This window comes from Pithys albifrons, chromosome 6 (assembly GCF_047495875.1).
Source record: "Pithys albifrons albifrons isolate INPA30051 chromosome 6, PitAlb_v1, whole genome shotgun sequence".
In the NCBI taxonomy this organism is placed as follows: domain Eukaryota; kingdom Metazoa; phylum Chordata; class Aves; order Passeriformes; family Thamnophilidae; genus Pithys; species Pithys albifrons.
The window spans coordinates 49,313,879-49,326,905 of NC_092463.1; positions in this window are offsets into that span (position 1 = coordinate 49,313,879).

Here is a 13,027-nt window from a genome sequence, read left to right on the forward strand (position 1 = left end):
GTCATCCATTGTCTCAGCTATGCATGCCTCTTGCAACCCCCTCAGGTCCTCAGGTCCACTTTGGGTTCATTTGCTGAAGGGTAGGAGCGACTGGGTGAGAGTGGGTTGCTCCTGCCCTTCATGCTAAACCACCTCAGGACGTGACTCAAACCCACCTCCTTCTCCCACATGCCCCCGACCCTGAGCTGTTGCATCAGTGGGAACAAGGTTTAGGCAATCCCCAGTGTCATGTAATCAAGTTTTACAGTCCATGGCTAGCACAATAAAATCTTTACTACTGCAGATGTCTTGCATTTTCAAACCCTGTCCTGAAAAAAATAACAAGCCCTTTAGAGAGGAACAAGTTAACAATTACAAGTTTGTGCAAGTTCTAGTGACATCAAAGATCACGAGGCAAATGAGTTCTCAGAGAGCACCTAGGGACCCCAAAAATGCCACCCACATCCCCATCATTGCTCTGATGCTTGGCAAGCTACCACCAGGACTGTTCTCTCCTGTGGGTTGCCCCAAAAGAGAAGCACAGAGCCACACAGCAATGACCTCATGACTCCTCTTCCCTGGAGGGTGAATTCAGTGGTTTGTGAAGCAAATAGTCCCAATGCACAGTTGTGCTGATGCATCAGCCTTTGAAAACATGGTCCCAAGTCACCCTGAAGGGTCTGCATTCCCAAGAGCAGCTTTTGGTGGTGACCAGTCCCTGGGAGGCATGCCAGTATGGTCACTGGTAGCCACTGTGGATGTGCAGCCGTGACAATGCATTCAAGCACATGGGCCATTTTAACTGCAGAGGTATAGCTTTTCACTCAGCACAGGGAAAAGGTCCTCCAGGTCTCAGCACTTGCACCCTCCAGGCTTTGCTTCCCTCCCTATGCAGGGTGCAGCCACAGCTGGTGGCCTAATGTGGAGTGGTGAAGTCAGCATCCTCAGTGTTCCTTGTCTCCATGTGGTTTCCAGCTGTTCTGCTCCCACTGGTGTGTCCAAGCATATGTGCAGTGGCAGAGTGCAACCACCCCATCAGTGGCACTGGTGCGAGATGAAGGTAGGGACGGGAACCTGGCACCAAGGAGGGTGAATAATTCTGAGAATTCTTTCAACCAGATCCTGCAATGCCTGCAAATGTTTGTGGCAGTTGGGGCAGCCAATGTGGCCTCAGTGGGGAGAGGAGGCTGCTACAGCAAAGTGAGGCTTTGGCTTATCTGTAGTCACACAATGAGAGATGCCTTTGTGTCAGACAGGGCATTGTGCAAGCAGACAAGGAGGATGCTCACTGAGCTACAAGTAATCTTGGCTGCTTCTATAAACTAATCTGGGTGGCTGCCTGGATGCAGTGCATGTGAGCTGTCCCAATTGCCCCACCAGCCACTAGGGTCAAGGGAGACGCTCCTGCCAAGACTGTGGATTTCACAATAGCCCAGGCCTCTTCCAGGCTAGGGCTACTATTATGCTGCTTAGAGCAAAAAGGGTGGATTCATAAAACAGTGGGAGTAACCAACCAGGTCTGACCCCCCAGTTTCCATCACCTTTGGGATACTTGCGAAGAGCAGAGGGTTGTGAGTACAGTTGCAGCTCTGGAGGTACAGCTCATTGGTAGAAGATGCTTCAGGGAGCAATTCTAAAGAGTCAGTAAGTTTTATCAGAGAAGAAGGAAGATTCCCAGGTGTGCTGCAGCTCTGAGAATAGCCTCTTGTAACTCAAACCCTTTGGCCACCCCTCCTGAGCACATCAAGCCTCTCGGCAGGTAAATGACCTTTGGCAAGCCCAGCTCACCAGAAACTACAGAACCTGCAAATTAGTTTGGCTGCACCTTGCTCAAGCCCCTTTGGCTTCTGCAGACTCAACCTCTACACAGCTACAGCTACCCAAGCAAATTAGACCAAATTTAATGATCTCCAAAGTAAATCTCCCCAGATCTTTCCCATCCACCTTGGACAAGCACATGCAAGGTTATAAATAGATATGGAAAAAACAGCTAAGCTCCTTTTAACCCCATGAAATTATTACTGGACACATATTTTTTGAGAAGGTAAAGAACAAAATAGCACCTAAGAGCTGTTAATAGTTCCTAGACACAACTATTAGCAGGCACAGCAGAACAAATTAGTTTGTTTATCAATGAGGAGAAGATGAAATCTGTGGCTATTAATGGCCCAAAAGTAATCCTTGGCATAGATGGAGAAACATTAGAAGAGGTGATGACACCCTGCTAGAGGACAAATACTGAATAACAAAAGTGACAAATAACTTCCATAGAATGGAGAAGCACTGGAAAAGTAGCCTGATCAGCACTAATCTAAAAATACACATTTTCAGCACTGATACCACATCTGTCCTTCATGTTGTCAATTCCACAGGCACAACCAGAGAGGATCTTGTCACAGTCCCCAAGAAACAGCCATGAAGGGGGCCATTGAGTCCACCAGGAAATTTTCTCCAGTGTCCACAATTGTAGGCACTAAAGTCTCATGGTGCCACTGCCATGGCTTCCACAGCAGGTGGCATCACAGGTACACCTCAGACCTGGAGAAGCCTTTGGTAAAACAGACGAGAGCAGGACCTGGTCCTTGGTCACAATGCTGGAAAACATGGGTAGGTCACCAGAGACCAGCAGACATAGTAGAAAGTGATGGGTGCTATAAGCAGCTGGGGCAGCAAGTGGGAAGGAGAGAAATGCCAAAAAACGAAGGAATGGTTTTTGCTGGCTTAGACTGTATTTGTCCCTGATGTAAAGTAGTCTCATGGATTGAAAATAAATTATTGTGTCACATACTTCTGTTTTTTTCCACTGCTCATCTCTGCAGCTGGACATCTGCCACACTTTCCCCAACAATAAAATTGGGGGGTGCAAGTGATATTGTAAGAGGACATTGAGGAACAATGTAGTCATTCTCACATCACACTTTCTGCTGAGTTTAAATGTGAAGCTTTGAGACCCCATTTTCTAGAAGAAATTTTACTTTTAAAAACCCTATTTTGCTATTAGGGTACTCTTGGAGGTTTTGGCTAGGGCTGCCCTGATGTCACTGCCCTGAAGCCCCACTTTTCTTCAGGACACCTGGAGGTGCTGCTTGTTCCTTTGCCTTCACAGGGGGCTTCTAGCTTTAGCACTTCAGGTTCCTCCAGCCGGGTTGAAACCTGAGACAGGAGCTTTGATTTTTTTTTTCCTCCTTCCTCCTCACTTGCATCATCCATGTGTGAGTTGGTGACAAAGGACCTTCCCTAACATGACACCTGGGAGTGAATACAGCCCAAGCCACAAGTAGTTGCTCCCAGGCATCCATATGCCTGGCATTTTGGACTGCTACACTTGTCATTCCTCACTCCTGAGATGCTCTGCTGGGGCCGGAAGGTTCTGAGGACTTGCAGAAGGGCTTGTGGTTGGTCAGACCCCACGGTGGGGTGGTCTCATCTACCCTGCCAAGGCATGGGGACTCCCAGGTCTGATATCATTAATTATCGCTGGGTAAGTGGATTGTTTTGAGCACTTGAAGCTACTTTAAGGATTTGGATGCACACCAGTAACCAGTCCAAAGGCTTTCCTTTGGGTTCCTAGACAGGGAGGTGTAAATCCTACTGATAAGGCTTGTTAGTGGTAGGGGGGTGGGGAGGGGAAGGAGAGGGAGTGTTTGGAGCCAGGCACAGGGATCTCTGGGGGCTTGGAGGGTTAAGCCCACCACTGCAGCCCCCTCCTGCTGCCAGGGAGCCCCTGGCCGGGGGGAGGCACTGGGGTGTTGTGGGCAGTCGGGGTCAGGCTGATTTACAGCAGCAGAGGAACTGAGACTGTTAATTCAAAGTTGCCGCTTATCGGTGTTTAGAAAGCAAGCTCCGATCTGTTGGTTAGCGATTTGGCCTTTGCTGTAAATAGAGGGGCCCTGTGCTTCACTCTGACATTTTTGTCCATATTATCTTGTCTCAACCTCAGAGGGAGGTGGGAAAGCTATTTAAGGCTGACCTTAGTGGAAGGAAAATTAACAACTCCCTTATCCCACCCTGTTTTTCCCTTGTAGTCCTGGGTAACAACTTTTGCATTGAAGTATCTGTGCAAGACACTTAATCCTCCACCATCCCTGAAAATATTTTGTAGATCAATTCACCCTGCTGTGCCCAGAGAAAAACATCACAAAGAGACCAAGTAGAACTAATGTCAGGAGCAAAAAAATGGATTTTGCATCATTATCTTCCAAGAAATCAATGTGTAAGGGCCTTGAACCCATCAGGCACTGGAGTTCACCACTTTGCTTGTCCAGTCTTGCATTGCTGTAGTTCAGGATAATTCAAATCTGTGTATCATCGTTTTGCAAAGCAGTTGCTCCATTCCAAGCTAATTCTCTGAACATCACATGTTCATAGAAACACCTGAGAATGGCTGGTTGGAGCTGGAGAGTGTTTTGGATTTGGGGAAATTTAGATTGAGACCCAAATCTTCTACAGCTCTGGAGCAGAGTATTTGAGGGATGCACAAGGAGTCTGTGTGGGTCCCATCCCTGTTGGGATGTGCATGGGTTTGTGGAGGTTTGCTGTGCAGAAGTCAAGTGCACGTCGCACAGCTGCTCCTGAATGGTACACACCTTATACGAGATGTTCAATGTGAATTGGTTAACAGAGACACACAAAAAAACATTGTTCATTTGGGGCACTGCACTTGCTAGACTGAAAAACATCTAATCTCCAAATTCTTGTTTCATTGACCTGCCACAGCCAACCCTATCAGCTGCACAGTGAGAGTGCTGTAAGGCTACAGTAGCACCTCTGGGGTGCAGACACACGGGTTTTTAATCCCTTATCTAATCTTCACAAACCATTTTATTCGGTTAAAAACAACAACAACAAAACCAGAACAAAACAAACAAACAAAAAAAATCACCAACAAAACTCCCTCTCCCAATCTCTTTTCAACACATTTTGGATGCTTTCTGATTTCAGGCATGCCAGAAAAATGTCAAAAGATCATCTTTCCCCCTAGAAAACCTAGCATTTTTCCAAACATTGTAATGAACAAGTGTTGGCAAATGGAAAACAAATTCCTTGCAGTGGAAAGTGCAGTACCCTTTCTGGTCCTTGGGGAAAAAAACAAGTCTGATTTGAGCTGGATTAGCAGCACGAATGACAGCTCAGGTCAGACACTGCCTTATCCGAATCAATTCCCCTCTCCGGGGAGGCGGAGTGTGTGTGTGCGCATACCTGCGGCTATAGGATTTGTAAATAATTGAGTTCTTCTGATCCGTACCACCACAGCACAAGAAGAAAGATTTGGTCCTAAGGGGGCTGACAGAGGTTCAAGGCCCAGATCTGCCACTTAGACACTTCTTCCCAAAGCTGTTTAGGCATGTAATTACTTTTCCGGCTCTGTGCCTGGTCTGAGTCTCTGATTCTCTGCCTCCTTTTATCTTTAAGCTTTTTATGGGGACAAGGGTACTCTTCTACCTCCCAAGCATGTCATGAAAATGAATTCATTACAGCTGGAACACTTTAATGAGCACTGTGAAGATACAAGGTATCCTCGCAAGTCCTAAATTAGGAATCTACCTCTCAGAGTGTGCAGGGATGCCTGGCTGCATGGTCCATGTCTGTGCTAGCAACACATTAATTAAGCAACCTCTGTCCATGATTCTGGAAGTGATTTTAACCAGAGAAAAAAATCTGGCTTCCATGTAAAAACCACACTTGCAGTACTGAATGGATATAGTTTCCTTAGACATAAGGATAACTCCAGAGTAGGACATACATGTATGGCATTGGGCATATCTTCCAGTCTTGAGGGGTGCATTCACATTCCTGGGCATCCTGTATCCCATCCACCACTTCCACACTGATGCGGCAGACATCTTAGGCCATCTAAAATAGTCCCTATGCTTAAGCATAATGAGTATGATTAGGATCTACCCCTAATTACACTTGGAAGAGCATCTAACACACCAAGAATTGAGATTGCCTGGGCTGGTTACAGACAAACCAGGCTACATTAGCAGGCATAGTGCATACACCAGCATCCCTACATGGTGGGCAGCACTGGAACTTAACAGGAATAGTGAGAAATGCTGGGAGAGAATGTACACAGTGAAGGCAAGTCCCCTGGAGTTTTATTATATAAAAGAGACCAAGTGGCACATCTTCTGCCATAATGTGCCCCAAGTTGGATTTTGCACACTGCCTGTAGGCAAGGCAGCCGACTTGAATCTGGACAGAAGGATGCAAGAGCCAAGCTCAGAATGCTAGACCAGAAATATATTTTTTATTGTTAGTATCATGACAGCAGCAGCACAATTCCAAAATGAAAAATAATTCTGTTTGATATTTCTTTACACATAGAGACTGACAGACAGACAGATCCACCCACAGCAGCAGCAGCAACAACAGTGAGGCACTGGGACACACACACACCAGAGGGTATGGTAGGGCCTGGCTCTGAGGAAGGCTTTGCTCCTTTCTTCCTCCCTCGCCAGCCCATGCTCCATCTATGGGAAGGTTTAACCCTGGCTCACCCATCACCTTGGCTTCCCCCAGTCACTGTTTGTAGAGCTTGCAGTCACATTTGGTGAGTTCTGGGGAAATAGCATAAAGACTTCAATGACCCACCCAAAGGACGTGAGCTTGTGCTTTACTCTCAGCAGCCACATAATCCTACGTATCTGTTCCACTGTCAGGAAAGGAGCATTCATAACATCTTTTGGTGAAGGATGTGACTGGGTAGATCCTCAAAGTCTTTTTCTCTGAGTGATCTAAAGGCCAGGCTGGATGGAGCTCTGAGCAACCTGGTCTGGTGAAAGGTGTCCCTGCACATGCAGGGGAGTTGGAATAAATGATCTTTAGGGTCCCTTCCAACCCAAATAGTTCTGTGATTCTATGATCTTGTTCAAGGCACCTCTACAAATCTAACCAGCCTTGTGCACAATACTTAAGGGATACCTTAAGACAAAACTGGAAGCATGGGAAAAATCCAAGACAAGTCAGGAAAAAGCCTAAAAACAGGAATACTGGAGGACTACAGGAAATCCCAACAATATCAGAGATTACAGCAAAGGCTGTGGGCGCCTCTGCAGCCCACAGGAAGCTGATGGGTGATAGAGACCAAATGTTCCCTGATATGGAAGAGTGGATGAAAAGGGAGTCAAGGATTCACCACCTCTAATAGTGGAACTGCTATGGGAAGCAGCAATAATCTGTACCAAGGCAACATCAGAATATCAGCTGCTTCAATGGGAGAATTGTGTTTTAAAAGGTTCTAGGAAGTGACTTGAAAGAAGTTTGTCTTTAGAAAAGGCATACCATCTAGTGGCCCAAAAAGGCAATAAGGACATGCAACAGCAATTAGACAATCACATGAATTTAGGAAAAGAGGCAGAAAAACTACAGAAATAAAAAGAGAGTGATTAACATATATAGTGCAGTGATTTGCCCTGGAGCAAAGGAGACCTCAAAAGGGACCTGGTCATAGTAAAATGCAAAACTAAAATTAGGCACTTGCAAGAGCAGGTTGGGATGCAAAAATTAAAAATAACTGCTGGAGTTGCAGAAAGTGGTGGAGAGAACTGGATCAGGAGCCATCATGGAAACATAATTTCAAGGATGATATGGGCAAATGGGAAAAGAAAGAAAAGTAGAGAATAGCAGCATATCTCACAAAGACTACAAGTACTGTCCTGGGGTAGATGGGTATGGCAGATCAAACTGCTGTAGCTGCTGAAATGAAGAAAAAAGGACCCCAAGGCAGGTAAGCTGTAGATATTAAGCCACTGAAAGAAAGCACAACAGTAGAGAAACATTTTTACTTTAATAGGGATTAAGTGATAAATTGATCAAAGCATGTGTTCCACCAGCTTTTACCCATTGTATGTCAGGCACTTTCTTGTTGAACATTTAATCTTGCCATCATGGGCATTTAGTCAGATTGCCCAGCAGAATGGCAAGACAAGGGTGCAGTTGGCAGCATTACTACCAGTCCACAAACTCAAAGAAGATGGAGAATCTTTAATAAAATTATAGATAGCTGCTTGAATGTCACCAGAACATGATATCACCTACCAACCACCCATTCCCAGTGGACCACTGGTATCTCCACTGTGCCTGGCAGTCCTGAGGCTGAGTCAGACTCCTTGGACAGCAGGTGAATAAGGAGTGGCATGAATTAGTGGCACAAATGCACCCCCATGGTTCACACTAAGCTCCCATATGGCAGAATGCAGAGGAAGAAGCAATTTACAGAGTTGCTTTCACGTTAAGAGACAAACAATACACTTCTACTTGCATCCCACAGGGCCGAGCACCTGCTCTGGCTTGTGTTAGTGAAGTGTTTGATTGTATGCAGGGGACAAAGAAAAGAAATCACCTTGTGTGGCTCAGGGAACCTCAGCTACAGAAGAAGAGGTACAAGAGAGAAGTAGCAGAGGTTTAAAATTAATAGGCCAGAGGGGATTTAAAGTCAATTTTAATGAGGCACAATTAAAGCGACCCCAAGTTAAATGCTTGGCTAATGGAACTGGTGAAAGAAGAAGACGGATAAATGCTAGAAAGGTTAAGCTTTCTGTGAAATAAAGACTCCCACTAATCAATCTCAACTCTGAAGAGTGCTGCAAGGATTTTATTGCTTATGGCAGCATATCTATAACTGTGCCAGTATCTTATGGCAGTGTATCCATCTTTGCTAGTAGCAGCAGAGTGTTAGGGAAATGACAGAAAAATCAGGAAGAGAGCTGGAGCAAAGACCAAGACAATGCTTTATCTGATGTGAAAGAAGCTGCTTGAAAAGCTGCTTCACTAAAATTCTCAGTCAAAGGAAAATTATTCATAACAAGAATTTCAACATGAGTTGATACTGTGGAAGCAGTGCTGTTACAGAGAAATAGTGAAGGAAAATGGATACCAGTAGTATGAGTCTTCTCTCCAGTGGATGGACTGAAATTTTTCTGACCATGAGATAACTTGGTTAGGGGCAGTCTGGCCTGTGATGGTGTTTGAGGCTTTCCCCCTTGATAGTGCAGTTGTACCCCAGTCTGCCCATACTCTGCTTTTAAGCACAAAGAGAATCAATGGGTATCAATGTGGATATCCTTTTAAGGAAACCATGAATAAACCAAAGGTATTGCACATGCATGGGAGTGCTACTTTTGAACAAAGAGGAAGAATAATCCAAGATAGTGCTATCAGTGGAATGAGGGAACAAAAGTGGGGAAACTAAGGAAAGGATCATGCCAAGGAGCTTACACGCTCTCAGTAGAAGACAAACCCTTCTACACCATATCTCTCTGCAGATAGCTACTATGCTGATAATAGAGCAAAATACTGGGTGCATGATAGGGAGAAGGACAATGGCAAGCACATAATGGAATACCTATAAAGAAAAGAGGACTTTTATTTTAAAAGCTTGGAGGGAGAATGGGAATCAAATATATGTAAAGGATGTTGAAGTAATGAGAAAACTAGATGCAATACTGAGAAATAATTTAGTGAGCTAGTAGATAAATTAACTCAAGCTTTGTTTTCTGCAGCCCCAACCAGGTATCAGCTGAAAAAAGAAGATGGGATGGATACTGAGGCCAGCTGAATTAGAACAAGTTATCCTAGACTCTCATAAATGAGTTACATAAAGGAGTGCAGGGTGCTCTGAAAAGAGTGATGAGTTTATGTTTGCCCCCAGATGAAGCCAGAAACAGAGGACATAAATAAAATATTATAAGCCATGTAATGATGCAAAAGTGGATTACTATTAGAAAGCTGCCAATGCTACTGCATCGGCTAAACCAAGGACTGTGACAAAAAACTATCACAAACTAAAGAAGGGTATCATCAGTATCTGTTTGTCACAATTAGTATCTTTCCTGGGTAGGCTGAGGCTCTTCGACCTAAAAGGGAATAGAACTACTGAACTGTAAAAATGTTGTGACAGAAAATTGTTCATAGGTATGGTACAGCAGCTGAGACAGGATGAGATAAACAGCAGGGTGGGTGAGAGCAGGAAGATTGTGAGAGAAGTAACTCAAGCCTTAATAAGTAACCTGGGGATTGAGCAAGGAATGTACCCTAACACCTGCAAACCCCCAGATTGGTAGAAATAAATGAGCCAGACTATTAAAAATATACTAAAGAAAATTGTTGGACAATATCCAAAATGATGAGCTGAAAAGTTAACCTTGCTATTAGTAGCTTTAAGAAGCAGTGACAGATTAGGGGCTTGTTTAGAACTCCACCATATTTTGTTTGGACAGCCTGTCCCTTAGTGGCCCTATGTCTAAAACTCTAAAATACTATGGCAGGATAAAGAAGAAAACAATGCTTGGGTAGAAGAAGCAACATGAGAAAAATGGGTAAAATGAGAAAGCAAGGATCCAATTCATATATGGCTCATGAAATAAGGCGCCAAGTAATGTTTTTGAAATCAGATAAAGAGGAACAAGCCTTAGAGACAAAATGAAAGGAGACCTATTACATTACTAATAAGATAAATTCTCTAAAATTAAATAGATGAGGGCAATAGTAAATACAAATGGGTTCATGTTTCTCAGATGTCCCCCCAAGGGGCTAAAAAATTCTGGAATCTGTCATGAATTTGTCAAGAACACAGACATAGAAAATGCCTCAAAGAGTAACCTCTGATGCCTGTGCAGCCTGAGCCCCCACACTCACAGCCCACTCCACCACAACCTCATCTCCCACAAGCAGTGGTGTGCAGACTGCCTGGTGTTTACCTCCCACCTGGCTGCAGCAGATCTGTTTATGTGCTTGCATACTGATGGAGTTGGTTTATGCTGCGAGTTTTGCTTATTTTCTATTTTTATAGGACAACAGATTTTACTACAGCTCCTCAAGCAACAGCTGACAGAGTCAGGGCCCAGCAATGCAAACTCCAAGGCAAGGCAGAGGAATTGAGGTCTCCTACAGTTGCAAAGATTTCTAAATTGGCTTTTCAGTTCATATTAATTACTTTGGTCTTTTTATAAATTGCATTAATTTCAGATATTGAACATGGCAGATAATGACTGTAAAGTGCTCTGGAGACCTAAACATAATCATCTTCAGACCTTCATGTTTTTGGAGGCCAGATCAGAAAGTGAAGGTCTCCACAGAGACTCCCTGCTCAGTCCTGATCAGGAGCCTAGCATTGCTGTCAGATTTGAAGCATCCTTGCTGCACTCATGGGCAGCAACCCAAGAGCTGGAGGCTAACAAAGGAGAAGACAAATAGTGACCTGCAGACCAGTAAAGTGGCATTCCTGTTGTTAAGAAGGTCATAATCTGTGCAATGGCTACACAGAGTTCATTGTTACATCTTGGCTGTTCAGAGTTTTTTTTATTTTAGTCTGTTTTACTGGAGGCCCCAATAAGATTTTCATGGCTAGATAGGTAACCCATGGCCTAGCCTGCCTTAGTCTTGCGTAGCTTGCTCCAGCAACTTAATCTAAGGGTAATCACTGAAGAACCCAAATGAAAAATTGTTACAGCTCTTAAGGGAGCCTTGTGAGTTACAGTTCATGATCTGGATCCACCCAGATTGGGAAATCATAGCTGAAGCTTTGGAAAAAGTGCTTTAAAATTACAATAACTGAATGAACTCAGTAGTTTTATTAGTTTACAGGAAAATCTGAGGAGGAGGAACAACTTGAGGAAAAGCAGCTAGCTCTGCCTGGTGTTGAGCTGCTGCTTTCAGTAATGGCCTTTTATGCAAATTAGGAGGAATTTAGGAGGGACAGTCAAATAAGAAATGAAACAGAAAGGGGAGATTGAGGCATACAGGAGACTAAATGCTGTCAGTAGCTAAGGAGTTAAAATTTGAGACAACTGGGGGTTAAACATATATATGTGAAGGTCTGAAACGAGATAAAGTGTAATGGATTGTAAACTACTATGACTTAGCCACAATAGAATTAACACTGGAGAGCAATGTTAGCCATGTTAATAGATAAAACTTAACTGCTAAGCCTTGCATTTCTTTAAAGAGGAAATTATAAAAATCGTATATTGTGGGTAAGCATGGTAAAAGTCTGCACAGAGTGTTTTAAATGATCATGCAAAACAACTCTGTAATTCTCCCCTTCACTGTCCCCCACAGCTGTTTAGCTGCCTCCACACAATATCAAGCGCAGCTCTGATACTGCACAGCTGCATAACCTTGGGCCAAACTTCTGAGCAAACCGCTAAGTTATGAGACAGCCTGCAAGAAGATAAGAAGCAAAAGCAGGGGGAGGAAAACTGAGAGCTTTGGGTCAGATCAAGCCATTAATATCTACTGTGAAAACTGAATAAAACTGGGTTTGAGCATCCTAACCATATGTTTATCTTCCTCAGAAATGGTCAGCAATAGCATTAGTCACACACCTAAGCTATATCAGGTGATAGTGATAGTAGGATAACTAAGAATGAGACAGTATAATAGACTGGAAAAGTGAAGGCATGTGAAATACTACCAAGCAGTGGCCAGGGCTTGTTCTGTAGTGTATGTGCTGGGGAGGATGCAGGTAGGTCAGGGCTTCTCTTTGACAGACAGAAAACTGGCTTACATCAGTTTAGAGGTTCAACAAAGTGACAATGCTGATTGCAGCCAGGTGGGGTGGCACAGCTCAAGGGCTTGTGCCTAAGCATCCCCTCTGTGCAAGAAGCTGAGGGGAGGCTGGGACCTGAAATTTCAGACCTCATAGAGTTGGTTCAGGTTCTAGAGCAGCTCTACATTTCCCAAATGTACAAGGCTATGAGGCAGGAGTTGGTGGGGACTGAAGGACATTCATGAAGTTGCTATAGGAATTGCTTTGGGGCTAAAAAGAAGCAGATTAAAACCCCAAATTTTCTCCTTTTCCCTGCTCTCAGAAGCCTAGCACACTGCTCTTGATTTCAACTCTTTAGCTTGGCCATGCTTTTTGTCTCTGCTAAGCTTCTTCCAGCAGTTGATAGAAAAGCTACCCGAAAAGCCAGCAGGCCTTGGGTCTGTCCCACTGCCTTGCTCCAAGCTGGTCCTACATACAAAAGTGAAAAGCTGTTGGGGTCGCGTGGCGACAGGCAGCAGTGCAAATGTTTGGAGAAGACAGGTAGGAATTATCAGTTGG